The 21,804-nt window shown below is 48.4% G+C and overlaps 1 long non-coding RNA gene across 1 annotated transcript; it reads right to left on the bottom strand.

The window, feature by feature from the left end:
* Positions 1–6,565: 6,565 nt before the first annotated feature.
* LOC132539071 (uncharacterized) lies at positions 6,566–21,629 on the bottom strand. Its single transcript, XR_009550370.1, has 3 exons — positions 21,518–21,629; positions 18,769–19,368; positions 6,566–7,005 (listed from the first exon to the last, which is right to left on the bottom strand). It is a non-coding gene; the product is annotated as an uncharacterized LOC132539071 (long non-coding RNA).
* Between the last annotated feature and the right edge of the window lie 175 nt (positions 21,630–21,804).

Below are 21,804 nucleotides of genomic sequence, written 5' to 3' on the forward strand. Positions count from 1 at the left end.
ATCAAGGCAGGAATCATTTGAAAATCCTGCAGCAGATGGCTAGGCTGTGCGTCTCTGAGTGGGGGTCCGTGGGGAGGAAACACTGTGGCTCGCAGTGAGGGGGTTCAGGGGATCCCTCCATTGAATCCCCCCACCATGCGGGGCGGGCAGAGTTAAGAGCTGAAGGTGAAGTGTGAGCGCTGTAGTCAGCCTACCTGTATTTGAACTCTTGCTCGGTGGATCGTGGTCAAGCTCACTGCCTCCCTGCTCCAAGCACCTGTTTCCTTCCCAGGAAAACGGGGCTAAAATACATACCAGGGAGGCTGTGCAGTGGTAGAGCACAGGACTTGCACATGTGACGTTCTCAAGTTTGAGCTCTGATGTCACATATGCCAAAGTGATGTTCCCGTTGGTTCTCTCATAAATAATCTTTTAAAAAAAATTTTAATGTCGGGAGTTGAGCGGTGGCGCAGTGGGTTGAGTGCACGTGGAGCAAAGCACAAGGACCGGCATAAGGATCCGGTTCAAGCCCCCGGCTCCCCACCTGCAGGGGAGTCCCTTCACAGGCAGTGAAGCAGGTCTGCAGGTGTCTGTCTTTGTCTCCCCCTCTCTGTCTTCCCCTCCTCTCTCCATTTCTCTCTATCCTATCCAACAATGACAACAATAACAATAATAACTACAACAATAAAGAGGAAAGGAAAAAAAAAAGCTTAAAAATTTTTTTAATATCCGGAGTCAGGCGGTAGTGCAGCAGGTTAAGCGCATGTGGAGCAAAGCGCAAGGACCGGCATAAGGATCCCGGTTCAAGCCCCCAGCTCCCCACCTGCAAGGGAGTCGCTTCACAGGTGGTGAAGCAGGTCTGCAGGTGTCTCTCTTTCTCTCCCTCTCTCTGTCTTCTCCCTCCTCTCTCCATTTCTCTCTGTCCTATCCAACAACGATGACATCAATAACAACAATAATAACTACAGTAAAAACAAGGGCAACAAAAGGGAATAAATAAATATTAAAAAAAATTTTAATGCCACCAGCTTATCGCTGGGGCTTGGTGCCAGCACTACATAGCCACTGCTCTAGGCAGCCAGTTTTCTTTTCTTTTTTTTTAAAGAATGTATTATTATTTTTTTAATCTTTTTAATTTTTGTTATTGAATAGAGACTAATTGAGAGGGGATGGGGGGTAGAGAGGGCAGAGAGACACCTGCAGCCCTGGCTCCTCAACTCATGAAGCTTTCCCCCTGCAGGTGGGGACCAGGGGCTTGAACCTGGGTCCTTACACACCAGGTGCATGACTACCTGGACCCCTCCTTTTTCCCCCTGATTTTATTTATTTATTTTTTATTAGGAGAGAGAGAGAGAGATTTAGAGAGGGCAGGAAGCTAGAGAAAAGGGAGAAAGACATCTGCAGACCTGCTTCACTACTCATGAAGCAGACCCCCTGCAGATAGAGTGGAGCCTCGAACCTGCCTTCTTGCACTTGCTAATACATGTGCTTAACCGAGTGAGACCCCACCTGGCCCCAATAAATTAATTTTTTATTAATATGTATATTTTTTTGCCTCCAGGGTTATTGCTGGGGCTCGGTGCCTGCATTATGAATCCACTGCTCCTGGAGACCATTTTTTTTCCCCTTTTGTTGCCCTTATTGCTTTATTGTTGTGGTGGTTATTATTATTGTTGTTACTGATGTCGTTGTTGGATGGGACAGAGAGAAATGGAGAGAGGAGGGGAGACAGAGAGGGGGAGAGAAAGACAGACACCTGCAGACCTGTTTCACCGCTTGTAACAACCCTGCTGCAGGTGGGGAGCTGGGAGCTTGAACTAGGATCTTGACACCGCCAGTCCCTGGGCTTTGTGCCATATGCACTTAACCCACTGCGCTACCACCCAACCCCCCAAATTAAAAATTTTTAAAGATTTTATTTATTTATTAATGAGAAACATAGGAGGAGAGAGAAAGAACCAGGCATCACCCTGGTACATGTGCTGCCGGGGATTGAAATCAGGACCTCGTGCTTGAGAGTCTGGTGCTTTATCCACTGCGCCACCTCCCGGACCACCAAACTGAATTTTTTTTAATGAATAAGTGCTCAGTATATGAGAAGCCTTAGTGGGAAGCCACCCAGCACCCCCCAGGAGAGGGTTTCTATGTTCTCATCTTACAGAAAGATAAAATGAGACTCAGACAGACCCAGCCCATCTGCCTGCCGCCTCCCCGCACCATTCAACAGATCTAATGTCTTGGTCCCTGCTTAGCGTGGAGGGCAGGAGTGCCCCCACCTCTCTCCAGGGTCCTCATAGAACCAGACCCAGTGTAGACATTACCACGGAAACAGGTCAGAGGATGTTGCTGACTGGCATCTTGACGAGTTCTTGTCCCACTCTGGGTCTCAGGTGCCCCATTGCAGGGTAAGGAGGTGAGCATCTAGACTCTTGCTCTCCGGGAAGTAGACAGAAGAGGTGGAAGAGAGCCCGGGCCCCCAGCCGCAAGGCATTCTGTCCTGTCCCTTCCTCTGGGAGGGAATCCAGGCAGAGAGAACAGCAAAATGGAGAGACCACGTGCCTGAGGATGCTACAAGCAGGCTCCTCCAGCAGGTTTCTTCATCCACCCTGTCATTCAAACCATGTTTATAACTGTGAGATATACATATTAGTCTAGGAGGTAAGGCGCTGAGTCCTTAAACACGAGAGTAATAACAAAAAACAATAAAAACAGAGGAAAAGAAAAAAAAGCTTAAAAAGTTTTAATGTCAGGAGTCAGGCAGGTTAAGCGCAGGGGAGTCGCTTCACAGGCAGTGAAGCAGGTCTGCAGGTGTCTGTCTTTCTCTCCCCCTCTCTGTCTTCCCCTCCTCTCTCCATTTCTCTCTGTCCTATCCAACAACAACAGCGATAACAACAATAACAATAAATACAACAACAAGGGCTACAAAAATGGGGAAAAGATGACCTCTAGGAGCAGTGGATTCATGGTGCAGGCACCAGGCCCCAGCAAAAAAAAAAAAAAAAAAAAAAAAAAAAAATATATATATATATATATATATATATATATATCGATCGGACTGGGTAGTCGTGCACCTCACCTGACAGACGCACACACTGCCAAGTGCAAAGGCCCAGGTCCAACCTGCTTGCTCCCCACCTGCACGGGAGAAGCTGCACAAATAGTGAAGCAAAGCTGCAGGTGTCTCTCTCATTCTCTATCTTCCTCTCCCCTCTCAGTTTCTCTGTCTCTATGAAAATGAAAAAAAAAAAAAGAGCAAGAAAATGGCCACAGGGATCCGTGGATTTGTCGTGCAGGCACCAGGCTCCAGCAATAACCCTGGTGGCAATGGGAAAAAAATCCATTTTATTTTTTAATTTATTTATGTAAGAGAGACAACCTGGGTATCACTCTGGCACATGCGATGCTAGGAATCAAATTCAAGACCTCATGTTTGAAAGGCCAAGACTTGTTAACCTCCTGGTTAACTAAAAAAAAAAATATATATATATATATATATATATATATTTTTTTTTTTTTTTTTTTTTTTTTTTTTGTCTCCAGGGTCATTGCTGGGGCTCGGTGCCTGCACCATGAATCCACTGCTCCTGGAGGCCATTTTTTTCCCTTTTGTTGCCCTTGTTGTTTTATCATTGTTGTGCATATTATTGTTGTTGTTATTGATGTCATCGTTGTTGGATATGACAGAGAGAAATGGAGAGAGGAGGGGATGACAGAGAGGGAAAGAGAAAGACAGACACCTGCAGACCTGCTTCACTGCTTCACTGCTTGTGAAGCGACCCCGCCTGCAGGTGGGGAGCCGGGTGCTCGAACCAGGATGCTTACACCGGTCCTTGGGCTTTGCGCCATGTGTGCTTAACCCGCTGCGCTACCGCCCGGCCCCCCAAAAATCTATTTTTTAACGAGAGAGAAGGAGCCAGAATACCCTTCTAGCACATGCAGTGCCTGGGATGGAACCTGGAGCCTCATGCTGGCAAGGCCTGCACTACAGTGGTAAGACAGCCACTATCCTCACCACAAGTCTATGAGGCAGGTGCTATGATCACCAACACCAGTTTATAGCCAAGGAAACTGGCAGAGAATGGCTACGGAACTCACCTCGTGCCCCCCTCGTGCCACCCACCACCCCCAGGTGGGTGGGTGGGTGGTTAGGGGAGAGAACTAAGTAGTCAACTGTTTATAGAGGTGGTTTATAGAGGAGCTTTCAAAAGAGGTGACACTCCAGCCAAGACACATGACAAGAGCCAGCTTGGGCAGAAGGAAGGAATCTCGTGTGCAAAGGCCCTGAGGCCGCAGGGGCCTAGGTGGTGGCACACCCAGTTGAGTGCACAGATACCAAATGCAAGGACCCGAGTTTGAGACCCTGCTCCCACCTGCAGGCAGTCTGCTTCGTGAGCGGTGAAGCAGGTCTGCAGGTGTCTATCTTTGTCTCCCTCTCCCCATCTCCCTGTCCTCTCTCAATTTCTCTGTCCTATCTAATAAAAATTGGAAAGAAAAAATATGGCCACCGGGTGCGATGGATTTGTAGTGCTGGGATCAAGCCCCAGTGATAACCCCGATGGCAAGAAAATAAATCAAAAGTAAAATTAAAAATTAAAAAAGGCCCAAGGCTGGCAGCAACTTAATGGCCTGGAAGAGCTAGAAGGGTCAGTTTTAGTAGGAGCAGGGCAGTAGGAAACAGGAGGGAGGGGTCCAGGGCAGACCTGGGGAGGGAGGAGGCACTGGGGACTGTCCCAGGACCCTCCCAGCTGGTCCCCGGAAGGTTGAGGGGAATGGTCTAAAAGGATCTGACAGGCACGGCCTGCCTCCCTCCCTTCAGCCTGATTAGGTCCAGCCAGGGCTGAGGGCTCCCTCAGGGCCTGTTGCTGGCAGTGGTCCCAGCTGGGCCCGCAGCCTGCTGTTCCTACCACACCAGCCGCCTCTCCACCCAGGAAGACACAGAAGTGCCCGCCTCACTCCTCACTCTAAATTCACATCCCCCTCTGGCCCAGGGCTCCCCAAGGACCACAAACAAGGGCAGCGCCAGCCCCAGGAGAAGTGGGTGTTCCTCAGGCAGCTCTCGGAGCCTTGAGACAAGAATCTCTGACTCTGGAGAAATTGCAATGGGTTAACAAGAGCTCCAAGCTGGGAGTCGGGCGGTAGCGCAGCGGGTTAAGCTCAAGGACCGGCGTCAGGATCCCGGTTCGAGCCCCCGGCTCCCCACCTGCAGGCAGGTCCCTTCACAGGTGGTGAAGCAGGTCTGCAGGTGTCTGTCTTTCTCTCCCCCTCTCTGTCATCCCCTCCTCTCTCCATTTCTCTCTGTCCTATCCAACAACAACGACATCAATAATAACTACAACAATAAAACAACAAGGGCAACAAAAGGGAATAAATAAATAACTTAAAAATAAATAAATAAAATAAATTAAAAAAAGAGCTCCAAGCTGCTAGTTGTGTGAACCTAAGCTGGGTAAAACTCAATTGCCACCCATTTTGTGGGGTGTGTGTGTAGGGGAGGGGGTGAGGGTGGTCTTGGGCAAGTAAGTGGCTTTATTCCTCTAAATTCTGTTTCCTGGGTTGAAAAATGGGATCAACAACATCTGTCTAATGGGAGGTAAATATAACACACCTAAAAGCAAGCTTTCTAGGGGCTGAGAACTTTCTCCACTTTCAGCTGGGAGGCAGAGTAGTCAACGTGCAGTGCCCTGCACACTCTGGGCCTGTTAACTGAGCGGACATACAGAACAGCTCAAATATATACATACATAACAGCTCAATGCCAGGCCTTGCGCATACGCAGTTTCACCACTCTAGGGCCAAGTTTTTTTTTTTTTTTAATATTTTTATATATTTTTTATTTATTCCCTTTTGTTGCCCTTGTTTTATTATTGTTGTTATTGATGTCATCATTGTTAGATAGGACAGAGAGAAACGGAGAGAGGAGGGGAAGACAGAGAGGGAGAGAAAGACAGACACCTGCAGACCTGCTTCACCGCCTGTGAAGCGACTCCCCTGCAGGTGGGGAGCCGGGGACTCAAACCGGGATCCTTACACTGGTCCTTGTGCTTTGCGCCACGTGCGCTTAACCCACTGAGCTACCGCCAGACCCCCATGGCCAAGATTTTTATTCACGTGGAGAGACAGTGAGCGACACAGGGAGAGAGAGACGTCACAGCTTCCCCTGGCTCTACAGCACTCACAGATGCTGAGGCGACGCATGATCCATCAGTGTTAAGAGCACTGAGAGTCTGGCCCACGGCGAGCACCACGTAAGGAGCGTAAGTACTCAGTACTCTGTAAAGTCTTTGGAAGGGATTGCTTGTCTGTTTTGGTTTTGTTTTGGTTTTGTGGAACTGATGCCTCGTGTGTTCACAATCCACCACTCCAGGCCACTTTTCTCATTCTGACAAAGAAGTGGTGGGTGGGGGACACTGTCACAGGACTGAAGCTTTCTCTGACGCCATCACACCTCCCATGTGGTGCTGAAGTCGGATCTTGGGTCACATGCATGACAATGCGCTCTACCTGGTGAGCTATGACTCTGGCCCCATAACTGTTTGTTGAATGAATGAGAATCTTTAATTTCTTTTTATTTATTTATTTATTTTAGATAAAGACAGATACTGAGGGGAAGAGGGAAACAGGGAGGGATAAAGAGAGACATCTGCAGTACTGTTTTAAAACTTACTAAGCTTCCTGCAGGTGGGGACAGGGGACTTGAACCCAGATCCTTGTGCATGCCCAGCCCAACCCCTTTAATAATTTTTTTTATTATTTATTGGACAGAGACAGAGAATTTGAGAGGGGAGGGGAGGGGAGGGGAAGTAGGGAGAGAGTAGGAGTCACCTGCAGCACTACTTCCCTTGGAAGCTTCCTCCCAGTAGGTGGGCCCAGGAGCTTGAGCCACCTGGCGCCTAGAAAGAGAACTTAGATGCCCACCCACATTTCATTAACCGTTGTATTTGACTGCCAGTGCTCTTGGTACCTGGACACTAAAGCAGCTCAAATGTCCAGCACTGGCTTCTTACTCCGCCTCATCTTGTTCCGGAGCTGTGAATTCAGAAATGTAGACATCACCCTCCTGCCTGCCGCCTCCACCTGGCCCGCTCTCCCCAAGCCCTCACATCTGGCCCATCCCCAGACCTTACAGCCACTCCTCCCCTTCTGCAATGGCTGCTGGCCTCCCATCCGGAGCAGACTGCTTGACCACATGTAAGAAAGGGAGACTGGGTCCCACCTGCCTCCGCACGCACGGACCCCGGCCTCCCATGACTGCTGTCTTATCGTGAGTCTTGGCTCAAATGTCACTTCTTTCAGACTGAGCATTTCTTTTTTTTTTTTTTTTTTTAATTTTTAAATACTTTATTTATGAGAAAGATAAGAGGAAAGAGAAAGAACCAGACGTCACTCTGGTACTTGTGCTGCCGGGGATCGAACTCAGGACCTCATGTTTGAGAACCTAGTGCTTTATCCACTGTGCCACCTCCCGGACCACAGACTGAGCATTTCTGAAGGAATTTCCCTGCTCATTGCTCTCCCAACCCACCACCGCAAGGCAACCAGATGGCCCGGCTGCTTACTAGCTGTGTGGCACTGGCCAAGTCATCTAACCCCTCTGCGCCAGTGTCCTCAAAACTATATACTTATTTCCCCCTTTGTTGCCCTTGTTGTTTTTTATTGTTGTTGTAGTTATTGTTGTTGTTGGATAGGACAGAGAGAAGTGGAGAGAGGAGGGGAAGACAGAGAAGAGGAGAGAAAGACAGACACCTGCAGACCTGCAGGTGAGGAGCTAGGGGCTCAAACTGGAATCCTTATGCCAGTCCTTGTGCTTGGTGGTGTATTAATGACTTTCATGCCTGAGACTCTGATATTCAATCCCTAGCACCAGCATAAACCAGAGCTGATAAGTGCTCTGGGGGGTGGGAGGCAAACAAAACAAAAAAGTTATTTTTTTCATTAAGAGATACAAAAAGAAAAAATAGTGTTGGCAAGAATATAGAGAAATAGGAACCTTAGGGGCTGGACGGTTATGCAGCAGGTTAAGTGCACATAGTGTCAAGTGCACGTGAGGCGAAGCGCAGGGACCGGCGTAAGGATCCCAGTTCGAGCCCCCGGCTCCCCACCTGCAGGGAAGTCCCTTCACAATCGATGAAGCAGGTCTGCAGGTGTCTGTCTTTCTCTCCCCCACTCTGTCTTCCCCTCCTCTCTCCTTTTCTCTCTGTCCTAGCCAACAACAACAATGGAAAAAAAGATGGTCACCAGGAGCAGTGGATTCAGTAGTGCAGACACCAAGCCCCAACAATAACCTGGAGGCAAAAAAAAAAAAAAAGGAGCCTTTATGATATTGCAGATGAGAGTAAAAGTAGTACAACCACTCCAGAAAACGGTTTAGTGGCTCCTTAAAAAGTTATGCACAGGGAGTCAGGCTGTAGCGCAGCAGGTTAAGCGCAGGTGGCGCAAAGCACAAGGACCTGCATAAGGATCCCGGTTGGAGCCTCCGGCTCCCCACCTGCAGGGGAGTCGCTTCACGGCTCCCCACCTGCAGGGGAGTCGCTTCACAGGCGGTGAAGCAGGTCTGCAGGTGTCTATCTTTCTCTCCTCCTCTCTGTCTTCCCCTCCTCTCTCCATTTCTCTCTGTCCTATCCAACAACGACAACAACAATAAAACAATAAGGGCAACAAAAGGGAATAAATAAATAAAATAAATATTTTTTTAAAAGTTATGCATGAGAGAACCAGAGCTAGCTCATCTTTGTGCTGGGGGTTTGAATCTGTGTCCTCTAGCATGATGACATGTGTGCTTTACTGAGCATGTCACTGCCCAGCCCCTTGCCATGTCCATGCTAATAAACTCTAACCTTTCCTACAGCTGCGTCTGCTGCCTGGGGACTCGGTCCATCGACTGATTCTCTCTGCTCATCAAGTGTGCCGTCACTATAACCAGTCACAACTTCATCAAACTAGGTCATCCTGACTGTCTTCCCCCCCACTTTGGGTTTCACGTCACCTCCAGGAAGCTTTCCCTGACTTCTCAGGCTGAGTCAGGTATCTCCTCAAGGCAGGTACCTATTCTTGAATATCTCGTTCTCTTTTTTATTTTATTTTACCAGGGGACTTCGCAGCTCTGGCTTGGAGCCTCAGGCTTGAGAGTCTCTGCATAATCATTATACTATGTTCCTCACCCCTAGTCTTTTTCTTATTTTTAATTTTTTAATATTTATTTATTTTCCCTTTTGTTGCCCTTTTTTATTTTTGTAGTAGTTGTTGTTGATGTCATTGTTGTTAGGACAGAGAGAAATGGAGAGAGGAGGGGAATACAGAGGGGGAGAGAAAGATAGACACCTGCAGACCTGCTTCGCGCCTGTGAAGCGACTCCCCTGCAGGTGGGGAGCCGGGGGCTCGAACCAGGATCCTTAGGTCGGTCCTTGGGCTTTGTGACACATGCGCTTAACCCGCAGTACTACCACCCGACTCCCATCTTTTTTTTTTTTTTTTTTTAAGATTTTACTTATTTATTAATGAGAAAGATAGGAGACAGAAAGAACCAGACATCACTCTGGTATCTATACTTCTGGGGATTGAACTCAGGACCTCATGCTTGAGAGTCTAATGCTTTATCCGCTGCACCATCTCCCGGACCACACCCCAGCCCTTTTTTTTTTTTTTTTCCTCCAGGGTTATTTTTGGGCTCGGTGCCTGCACAAAGGATCTACCGCTCCTAGAGGCCATTTTTTTCCCCTTGTTGTTGTAGCCTCGTTGTGGTTATTATTATTGCCATTGTTGATGTTGTTCGTTGTTGGATAGGACAGAGAGAAATGGAGAGAGGAGAAGACAGAGAGGGGCAGAGAAAGACAGACACCTGCAGACCTGCTTCACCGCCCGTGAAGCGACTCCCCTGCAGGTGGGGATCCGGGGGCTCGAACCGGGATCCTTACTCCCATCCTTGCGCTTTGCGCCACATGCGCTTAACCCACTGTGCCAACGCCCGACCCCCGACTGCACTTTTTAAACTATTTATTTATTCCCTTTTGTTGCCCTTGCTGTGTTACTGTTGTAGTTATTGTTATTGAGGTTGTTGTTGTTGGATAGGACAGAGAGAAATGGAGGAGAGAAAGACAGACACCTGCAGACCTGCTTCACCGCCTGTGAATTGACTCCCCTGCAGGTGGGGAGCCGGGGTTTTGAACTGGGATCCTTACTTATGCCAGTCCTTGTGCTTTGCGCCACCTGCGCTTCTTCTTCTTCTAGCGTTTGCCCTTCTTCCGTAGCCAGTCAACAGGTCAGGTTGAAAGCTGTCAGGAGCTGCTTGTTGCTGGCTTTGAAAGTGACTGGGATCCATGTGGATTCAGTCAGCTAGGAAGGATCATCAGCTTCCCCAGTGAATGGGTACTCACCGGATGCACCACGAGAAAGTTGATCCAATGCATCCTGCCACCTGCGCTTAACCCACTGAGCTACCACCCAGACTCCCAGAATTTTTTTTTTAAACTAAGAAGTTAACCCTTGCTTACCTCAAGTCCTTTTAACATTCTCGCCTCTACCCTGGCCTGCCTCTCCCATCACCTTGGTTCCCAACCAACTAAGTGATCTCAAGCTTTGGGAGCTCACTCTAGGCCTCAGCTTCCCCACCTTGCACGCGAGGGCTGCCGGAGCTGGTGTGGAGGTCACCTTGGCTTGAGGATGCAGACATTGGTCGGTATCTGCAGAGGACCACTGGCCAGCCCGCCCCACACAGGCAAGTCCCCACGTACTGACAGCTGCTGCACGACTCCCATTCCCAGCCCCCCAACTGGGGGAAATCTGGCACCCACCTATTCCTCCCCCCACCCCGGGCCCCTGAGGGAAGCTGAGCCGGCCACCCCCAGATGTCTATTCCTGTCCTGGCCTAGCGCCGTGCTGGGGAAGCAGAAGCTATTTTGAGGCCTTTCTCCCTCCAAGCCTGAGCGGTGGGAAGGTGCTGGGAACATCCCGAACCAGGAAGCGCCCCATCCCAGCCTCCCCCTGGATCCGGGCCACTACACCAGCCTGGCTCTGCCCCTTTCCTGGCCCTGATCAGAGGTACCACTGAAAGAGCTCATGGAGGACTGACTCCAAAGGCCTTCAGCTGGAGGCTGGAGTTGTGGAGCTGCGCAGCTGGAACCACCAGCTGGGAGAGAGGGAGCTGCTCAGAGGCTAAAACCAAAGACAATATTCAAGAAATAATATAAAAACACCTAAGTTTTCCTGAGTGCTTGGAATGAGATAGAGGTCTCACCCCCCCCCCCAGATTTATGTTTTTTGTTTTTGTTTTTTTTTTTTGCCTCCAGGGTTACTGCTGGGGCTCAGTGCCTGCACCATGAATCCACTGCTCCTGGAGGCCAATTTTTCCCCTTTTTGTTGCCCTTGTTGTTGTAGCCTTGTGGTTATTACTGTTGTTGTTGATGTCCTTCGTTGTTGGATCGGAGAGAGAGAAATGGAGAGAGGCAGGGAAGACAGAGGGGGAGAGAAAGAGAGATACCTGCTTCACCGCCTGTGAAACGACTCCCCTGCAGGTGGGGAGCCAGGGGCTTGAACCGGGATCCTTACGCTCGTGCTTTGTGCCACGTGTGCTTAACCCGCTGCACTAGCGTCCGACCCCCAGATTTATGTATTTATTAAGGAGGGAAAGACAACCAGAGCGTCACTGGCACATGTGATACCAGGGAATCAGTTTGGAGCATCATGTCTGGAAGTCGAATGTCTTATCCACTCATGGGTCACGATAGGCCCTGTTCTAAGCACCGGACATAGAGGTAAGTCATTTAGTATTTGAGGGAGAGGCGACACAAGCTCAGAGAGGGTAAGGGTCTTGTTCAAGGTCACATAGCAGGTGATCGACTGAGTCAGAACTTGAACCCAAGCATGCTGGCTCTGGGGTCCAGGCTAAGCGCTGTTCTCCCCTTTGAAAGGCAGTTAGTTATTTGGGAATTTCCCGCTCACATGCACACAGAGACAGAGAGGGGCTAACAGAACAGTGTGGTCCAAGTCCCTGCTCTGCATGGTAGTTCCTTCTCTCTCAAACCTCCCCATCTACAAAGTGGGGTTAATACAGCTAAGGACTTACTTTATATCGGGTTGTCAGGAAGGTCACAATGCAGAGCCAGGTGCTGGCGCAGCTGGTTAAGCGCACACGTTACAGTGCACGAGGACCCGAGTTCAAGCCCCTGGTCCCCACCTGCAGGGGAAAATCTTCACCAGAGGTGAAGCAGGGCAGCAGGTGTCTCTCTGTCTCTTTCCCTCTCTATCTCTCCCTCCCCTCTCAATTATTCTCTGTCTCTATCAAATAATAATACCTGGGTTGTAGTGGTCCAGGAGGTGGTGCAGTGATAAAGCTTTGGACTCTCAAGCATGAGGTCCTGAGTTTGATCCCTGGCAGCACATGTGCCAGAGTGATGTCTGGTTCTTTCTCTCTCCTCCTATCTTTCTCATAAATAAATAAAATCTTTTTAAAAAAAATACCTGGATTGTACAAAGCAGTGCACTATTTTTTTTTTTTAACCAGAGCACTACTCAGCTCTGGTTTATGATGGTTCATGGGATTGAACTTGGAACTTTGGAGCCTCAGGCATGAGAGTCTCTTTGCATAACCATCATGCTATCTACCCCCCTCCTATCCAATGGTAATAAAAAGTTTCATGAACTGAGTTTGGAGTATGGCACCAAAGTAAGAAAGCAGAAGTATACTAGAGTTTGCAGTGAGTACCTCCCTAATACTTCCTCTCCACTTTTCCAAGCTTTGGGTCCATGATTGCTCAACAATTTGTTTGGCTTTGTATGTTAACTCTCTTTTCAATCACCAGGTTCCAGATGCCACCAGGATGCTGGCCAGGCTTCCCTGGACTGAAGACCCCACCAATGTGTCCTGGAGCTCAGCTTCCCCAGAAACCCATCCTACTAGGGAAAGAGAGAGGCAGACTGGGAGTATGGACCGACCAGTCAACGCCCATGTTCAGCGGGGAAGCAATTACAGAAGCCAGACCTTCTACCTTCTGCAACCCTCAATGACCCTGGGTCCATGCTCCCAGAGGGATAGAGAATGGGAAAGCTATCGGGGGAGGGGGTGGGATATGGAGATTGGGTGGTGGGAATTGTGTGGAGTTGTACCCCTCCTACCCTATGGTTTTGTTAATTAATCCTTTCTTAAATAAAAAAAAAAAAATTAAAAAAAAAGTTTCATGAGGCATTTTTGCATAGAAAAAGTCATAACTTTGCTGATAATCCAACAGAGAGCTATGAGAATTAAACGAGCCAATCTGCATCAAGTGTTTAGAACAGTTCCAACAAATAAAACTGCCTAGTAAGTAGACGCACACAACAGAGTCTGCCTGGGAGACATTAGGGGAACCTTTTGCTGTCACAAACAATGCTGCAAGACACACCCTGTCACCTGTCTGTTGGCACTCGAGCAAGACACTGTGGGATCAATTTCAGGCAGAGAAATTGCTGGGTTAATAGTAAGTGCCCTTGGAATTCCAATTAATTTTTGGACAAGGGAATCGTCACAGCTGACTGGGAAGAGTGAAAGAGGCCCAGGACAAGTGAGAAAGAAGACAGGTGTGGCCCTAAGCTGAGCGTCACATCAAATCAGTGGGGGTCACAGTCAACAATATTGGTACCCCTTTCCCATATTAGGGAGCTACTCTCTTCTCTGAGCCAGCTTTCTGGTCCTTTTCCAGCCATGACATCATCTTCCCAAACAATAGCATGGATCCACCTGCATATCAGATTTCAGGTTCAGGGGAAAAAAGAAAAAAAAAAAAAACTAGTATAGCCACAGGCCCTTTGGACTATACCTAACATATGCCTACTAGCTATCTACACAATGGAGGACCCCTCAACTCTTCATCTGGACCGACCTTCTCGTGGTGCATCCCGTGAGGACCCATTCATTGGGGAAACTGACTGAATCCACATGGATCCCAGTCACTTTCAAAGCCAGCAACAAGCAGCTCCTGACAGCTTTCAACCTGACGCTGTTGACAGGCTACGGAAGAAGGGCAAACGCTAGAAGAAGAAGAAGGCCTATGATTGGTCAACAACATGTTTGGCTTTGTATGTTAACTCTCTTTTTTTTTTATTAATTTTTTTGATATTTATTTTCCCTTTTGTTGTCCTTGTTTTTTTAATTGTTGTTGTAGTTATTATTGTTGTTGTTATTTATGTCGTTGTTAGGACAGAGAGAAATGGAGAGAGGAGAGGAAGACAGAGAGGGGGAAAGACAGACACCTGCAGACCTGCTTCACCGCCTGTGAAGCGACTCCCCTGCAGGTGGGGAGCCGGGGGAGGGAACCAGGATCCTTCTGCCGGTCCTTGCGCTTTGCGCCACGTGCGCTTAACCTGCTGTACTACTGCCCGACTCTCATTAACTCTTTTCAACCACCAGGTTCCAGATGCTAGCATGATGCCGACCAGACTTCCCTGGACAGACAACCCCACCAATGTGTCCTGGAGCTCTGCTTCCCCAGAGCCCTTCCTCACTAGGGAAAGAGAGAGACAGGCTGGGAGTATGGACCGACCTGTCAACACCCATGTTCAGTGGGGAAGCAATTACAGAAGCCAGACCTTCTACCTTCTGCATCTCACAATGACCTTGGGTCCATACTCCCAGAGGGATAAAGAATAGGAAAGCTATCAGGGGAGGGGATGGGATACAGAGATCTGGTGGTAGAAACGGTGTGGAGTTGTACCCCACTTATCCTATGGTTTTATCAGTGTTTCCTTTTTATAAATAAAAAATTCAAAGAGAGAGGGAGAGAGAGAGAAGGAGATGGGTGTGGTCACTGGGTTGGGGTGGGACACGGGTGGATTTATGTTTCCCCCAGCTTCCTGGAGGAGGCAACAGCTCAGAGGCCCCTGACCAGGCAGATGGAGGCTTAATTCAATCCAGACAGTGCCCATAACGGTCTTAAGGGGAATTGGCTGATTGGATCTGGGGAGCAGGAGCCCCTAATGAGCGGCGGCTGCCTGATAAACTGGTGAGGTAGCTGCACTTCATGCCCATGGGCAGCGCAGAGTGTTCAGTCTCTGACAAGGGCTCCTGACTGCCCACAGGATCTCAGGCTGACACCCCAATTGGGTTCTCTATTTAGGTCCAAACATCCCAGGAAAGAGAGGAGAGAGAAAAGGGTTAAGAGTTTTAGTTTTGGGAGTCGGGCGGTAGTACAGTGGGTTAAGTGCAGGTGGCACAAAGTGCAAGGACCTGTGTAAAGATCCGGTTCGGCTCCCCACCTGCAGGGGAGTGGCTTCACAAGTGGTGAAGCAGGTCTGCAGGTGTCCGTCTTTCTCTCCCCCTCTCTATCTTCCCCTCCTCTCTCCATTTCTCTCTGTCCTATCCAACAACAACGACATCAATAACAACAACAATAACTACAAGGGTAACAGAAGGGAATGAATAAATAAATACATTTTTTAAAAAAGAGTTCAAGTTTATTATTATTATTTTTTTAATTTTTATTTATTTATTCCCTTTTTGTTGCCCTTGTTGTTTTATTGTTGTAGTTATTATTGTTGTTGTCGTTGTTGGATAGGACAGAGAGAAATAGAGAGAGGGAGGGAAGACAGAGAGGGGGAGAGAAAGACAGACACCTGCAGACCTGCTTCACCGCCTGTGAAGCGACTCCCCTGCAGGTGGGGAGCCGGGGTTCGAACCGGGATCCTTATGCCCGCCAAGTTTATTTTATTTTATTTATTTATTTATTTATTTATTTATTTATTTATTTATTTTTTCCTCCTCCAGGGTTATTGCTGGGCTTGGTGCCTGCACCATGAATCCACCGCTCCTGGAGGCCATTTTTTTCCCCCCATTTGTTGCCCTTGTTGTAGCTTCGTTGTGGTTATTATTATTGCCCTTGTTGACGCAATTCGTTGTTGGACAGGACAGAGAGAAATGGAGAGAGGAGGGGAAGACAGAGAAGGGGAGAGAAAGACAGACACCTGCAGACCTGCTTCACTGCCTGTGAAGCGACTCCCCTGCAGGTGGGGAGCCGGGGGCTCGAACCGGGATCCTTACGCCGGTCCCTGCGCTTTGCGCCACATGTGCTTAACCCACTGCACCACCGCCCGACCCCCTATTTTTTAATTTTTATTTATTTATTTTTTGCCTCCAAGGTTATTGCTGGGCTCAGTGCCTGCACTACAAATCCACTGCTCCTGGAGGCTATTTTTTCCCTTTTGTTGCCCTTGTTGTTTATCATCGTTGTTGGACAGTACAGAGAGAAATGGAGAGAGAAGAGGGAGACAGAGGGGGAGAGAAATATAGACACCTGCAGACCTGCTTCACCGCTTGTGAAGCGACCCCCCTGCAGGTGGGGAGTTTTGTTTTTTTTTAAGCATTTTATTTATTTTTGCCTCCAGGGTTATTGCTGGAGCTTGATGCCTGCACTACAAATCCACTGCTCCTGGCAGCCATCTTTTTTCCATTGTGGTTGCTGTTAGTGTTGTTGGATAGGACAGAGAGAAATCTAGAGAGGAGGGTAAGATAGAGAGGGGGAGAGAAAGACCCCTGCAGACCTGCTTCACCGCTGGTGAAGTGACCCCCCACCCCCACAGGTGGAGAGCCAGGGGGAGCCGGGTGCTCGAACCTAGATCCTTGCGCTGAGCAATATGTGCGCTTAACATGCTGTGCTACAGCCAGGCCCCCTATTTATTTATTTTTCCCAGAGCACTATTCAGCTCTGGTTTATGATGGTGCAGTGGACTGAACCTGGGGCCCTTGGTGCCTCAGGCATGAAAGAGTCTTTGCATAAACATTGTGCTATGTCCCCAGCCCAAAAGTACAAGTTTTGAAGTAAAAACCAATCTTTTGTTGGCTCAAATTACCGTGTGACCTTGGGTTAAGTCAATTGTTTCTCTTCGACTCAGAAGAATGCAGTCTGCTACAATATATGTGTCTAATATATATATGTATCACTGTACACCGTGATGTATATATGTATCACTGTACACCGTGAGGGTCTAACAAAAGGCATCCTGGAAGGTGGAAAAAAATAAAGGCCATGAGTGGATTCTAAGCCCGGGAGGCCTGGAGGGGACAGACACCAGCCAACCTGAGACCACTCCAGGCTTCCCAGTTGTGAAAAGGATTGGGAGATTTGTTCCCAAGCAAGAGCTTGTTTGAGTGTCTGTTTTTTTTTCCCCCTCAGCTCTGCAGGTGGAGTGCAGGGGATTGAACCTGGCACCTTGGAGCCTCAAGCATGAAAAGTCTTTTTGCAGAACCATTATGCTTAGCTAAGTAAGTTTTGCAAGTCTTGCCAAAGCTAATAATAATTTTGGGGTTTGATCCAAAAGGACAAAGGAAGGATGGGAACCCTCCGAGGGTAAGCATGGGGGGAGTGCTCAGAGGAAGTTTCCCACCCTCCCACCATCTGTTGGGGGGTGGTCCCTCACCGCTGCAGCAAGCACCCCTGTGGATCCAGGGAGGCCTGTGCTTCCCTGCAGAGTGAGGGTGCACAGCCCGCCCTGCCCCGGCACCGCCCTCTCCCCCGCCACCTCCCGGGTGCTTGCAAACAGCCGCCGGCCTCATTAGGAGAAGTGTAATTAGCCCCTGACGGCGCCTGAGCCTCCGGGGTGCGAGGCGCGGCCTGCGCCCCCTCCCGGCCGTCGCGGGGACTGCACCCTGGCGGCGGGCCGTGGCGAGCGCCCTCTGCTGGGGGTGGGGGGTGTGTGCGGGATCTGCCCAGCAAGCAGGGGCCACATCCCTCTCTCCAAACCACACTCGCTGTGCATTCAGCTTTAGGCCCACGTTTAAATCTTGACCCCGGCCTGGGGAGACAGCGCGGTGATTTGTGCACCAGAATTGCATGTCTGAAGCCAGAGAGCACTGGCTTGGTCCCTGGCACCCGAGGTGAGCAGTGCTCTGGTCTCTTCTTTCTTTCACACACAATACAATAAATCTGATTTATCAACAAAAGAGAGAACTTGAACACCATCAAGGCATGTGCGAAGCCGAGGGTCGAACTCAGGACCTTGTGCTTGTAAGTCCAGTGCTCTAGCCATTGTACAACCTCCCCGGGAAGCATAAGTAAAACATTTTTTTTAATTTAGAAATCTTTCCCACCTGCCAGGGGAAAGCTTCACAAGTAGTAAAGCAGGGCTACACTCTTCCTCTCTCCCCTCCCCTCTCAATTTCTTTATATATCCAATAATAAGTAAATACAAATATTTTTTTTAATTTAATATTTATTCCCTTTTGTTTGTTGCCCTTGTTGTTTTATTGTTGTAGTTATTATTGTTGTTGTTACTGATGTCGTCATTGTTGGATAGGAGAGAAAGTAATGGCGAGAGGAGGGGAGGACAGAAAGGGGAAGAGAAAGATAGACATCTGCAGACCTGCTTCACCGCTTGTGAAGCGACCCCCCCCCCCCGCAGGTGGGGAAAATATTTTTAATTAAAAAAAAAGTGGTCCAGGAGGTGGCACAGTGGACAGGGTACTGGACTCTCAAGCATGAGGTCCCCAGTTCAATCCCCAGCAACACACGTACCAGAGTGATGCCTGGTTCTTTCTATCATTTTTCATGAATAAATAATTAATATCTTAAAAAAAAAAGTGGAGGTAGAGAGCATAATAGTTATGCAGAGACTCTCACATGCCTGAGGCTTCGAAGTCCCAGGTTCAATCCCCCGTACCACCATACGCCAGAGTAGAGCTCTGGAAAGAAAGAAAGAGAGGAAGGAAGGAAGGAAGGAAAGAAAAAAAAGAGAAAGAAAGAAAGAAAGAAAGAAAGGGAAAAAAAAAAAAATCTCTAACCCACCAGGAGAGGGTGGATTATTATCCTGTGATACAGGATTCGAACTCACCTGCCAGTCCTTCGTCCTGCACCAATGGAACAGACACTGTGCACAGGCCAGGGGCCCCACAGTCACACGGCTTTGAATTCAAATTCTGCTCCAGCTCTTCCACCCACATCTATGAAATGACCGGGGCGCTGGGACTGAGTCCGATGCCATCATTTTAGGGGCCGCGCGGGAGCGAGGTCCTTGGAGGCCGCGGCTGGCTCTCGCCATGCACGACAGGCTCTTGGCGCCCCCTGCTGGTCAGAGACGGGACACTTTAATCCAGCTGGCGGGAGCCTTGGGCAGAGCGGGACAGGCAAGGCTCTCTGCCACCTTCCCTCCCTTGCTTAGCATTTCCCCCTTCAAGTTGGTAAACGAGTGGGAGATGGGGAAATGAAAGACTCCGTCCGGGACTGTGAAATCCGCATGCCTGCGTGGACAGCACAGAGCCGGATGGGCCGAGCAGAGCTGTACAGGTCGTCAGAGCTGGGCATCAAGACTGCATCAAAGTGGACGGTCTAACAAGAAAATGGAGAACCCACTTAGATAACGTCCATCATGGGAACAGTGACGAGTCTACAGTGATGCACCCAGACATGCAGTGCTGTGTAGCAAAAAATAACCCTGCAGAGGGGTCAACAGGAACAGACAGTCAAGCGAGACTATTACATTGTTACATTACATATTACTATTACACATTATGTTCTGTATAATCAGAAATCCATATAAACTTCTTAAAAAAAAAAAAGCAAAGCTAATATATTTAAAAAAATTTTTTTTCCCAGATAGCAACAGATAAACTGAAATTCAGCACAGCACCAAAGCTTCCTTCAAAGCTGTGAGGGTCCGGCTTAAACTTGGGTCCTGCTTGTGACAAAGTAAGCACGCTACTCAAGTGAGCTATCTTGCTAGCCCAAGCTGGTCTATTATGACAGAGGAGGGCTGGGGAAATGACATAATGGTTCTGCAAAAGTCTTTCCTACCTGAGGCTCTGAGGCCCTAGGTTCAACCCCCAGTACCACCATAAGCTAGAGCTGAGCAGTGCTCTGGTCTCTCTCTCTTTCCTTCTGTATTTCTCATTAAAATAAATTTTAAAACACACACACACAAATGTTATTATTTTTTTTATCAGAAAGGACAAAGAGACAAATTGAGAGGGGAGGGAGAGACAGAGAGGGAGAGATAGCTGTAGATCTGCTTCACCACTTGTGAAACAACCCCCCCTCCCCCTGCAGATGGGGAGCCAGGGGCTCGAACTGGGAGCCTTGAGCTTCCTACTATGTACACTTAACCTGATATGCACCACCATCCACCACCCTCCACACACAAATATTATGATAGAAGGCTACTTCTGTGAAGTTTTGGGGTTTTTGTTTTACTGGGACAGGATACAGAACTTGAGTTTGAAAATGCTTCATCTGGGTAGTGGCTCTATAAGCCTACATGTATCTGAAAATGAACTGACTTGGGGGGCCGGGAGGTGGAGCAACCAGCCAAGTGCACCCATCACCATGCACAAGGACCGGGGTTCAAGGCCCTGCTCCCCACTGGCAAAGGGTCTGTGATGAAGCAGGTCTGCCGGTATCTATATCATTCTCTCCCTCTCTCTCTCCTCCTCTCTCAATTTCTCTGTCCTGTCAATGAAAAGGGAGGGGGGAGATAAAAAATGGCCACTGGGAGCTGTGGATTCATTGTGCGGGCACAGAGCCCTAGTGATATATATATATATATATATATATATATATATATATATATATATATATATATATATATGATTGTACCCTTACTATGCAATTTAAGTATGTTACAGCCTAAATAAGATTTTTTAAAGAATGATATTCCAGCCAGTAAAACAGTATATCTGCTCTGTCATGCACACTACTCTGGCTCAAGCCCAACACATTGGAGGAAGTTTCAGTGCTGTGGTGTCTTTCCTTTCCCCTGTATCACTCTCTTCTTAAAAGATTATATTTATTAATGAGAAAGAGAGATCTAGAACATCACCCTAGTATATGAGATGCAGGGATTAAACTTGGATGCCATGCTTAGAGCCCAATACATTATCCACTGTATCTTTTTTAAATGTTTTATTTATTTATTCTCTTTTCTTGCCCTTGTTGCTTTATTGTTGTAGTTATTATTGTTGTAGTTATTGATGTCGTCGTTGTTGGATAGGACAGAGAGAAATGGAGAGAGAAGGGGAAGACAGAGAGGGAGAAAGACAGGAAGCGACGCCCCTGCAGGTGGGGAGCCGGGGGCTCGAACCCGGATCATCACGCCGATCCTTAACCCGCTGCGCTACCTCCCGAGCCCCCCCCCCAACACTCTTATTTTTTAAAATTTTATTTGTTGGGCTAGGATGATACCACAATGGTTATGCAAAAAAGACTTCCAGGTCTGAGGCTCCAAGTTCCCAGGTTAAATGCCAAGCACCACCAAAAACCAGATCGAAGAAGAAAAGAGAAGAAAAAAGAAGAGAAAAAAAGAAGAAGAAAAGAGAAGAAAAAGGGCGAGGGGTAGGAAATATAATGCTAATATAATATTATGTAAAGAGACTGTCATGTCTAAGGCTCTAAAGTCCCAGGTTCAATTCCCCTCAACAGAGCTAAGCAGTGCTCTGGTTTAAAAGAAGAGAGAGAGAGAGAGAGAGAGAGAGAGAAAGGAAGGAAAGAAGGAAGGAAAGAAGGAAGGAAGAAAGAAAAGAAAAGAAAAGAAAAGAGACAAGAAAAGAGGGGGGCAGGAAGAGAGAGAGAAATTAAACACAAGTTCTAACCTGAAAAACTAGGGTCCTTTTCCCGTGTCAGTCTCGAGTACAGGGTCTTGTTCTCAGAAGCTGCATCATCCAGTGGGGGGAGAATGTCCTTACGAACGTAACTGAACTGAAAAGTAAGTGTCCCCAGGGTCCCATCTACCGGCTGCATGCCACGCCCCTCGCCACCGACCGAACACCCAGAGCCTGGACGCGAGCCAGGTGCTCAGTCTGCAAGCGCAGGGGGCGGAGCCTGAAGGAGACTGACGCAGAGACCGACCGCTCAACACCCTGGCTCCGCCCACGTCCCC

Source organism: Erinaceus europaeus, chromosome 6 (assembly GCF_950295315.1).
Source record: "Erinaceus europaeus chromosome 6, mEriEur2.1, whole genome shotgun sequence".
NCBI classification, from domain to species: Eukaryota; Metazoa; Chordata; class Mammalia; order Eulipotyphla; family Erinaceidae; genus Erinaceus; species Erinaceus europaeus.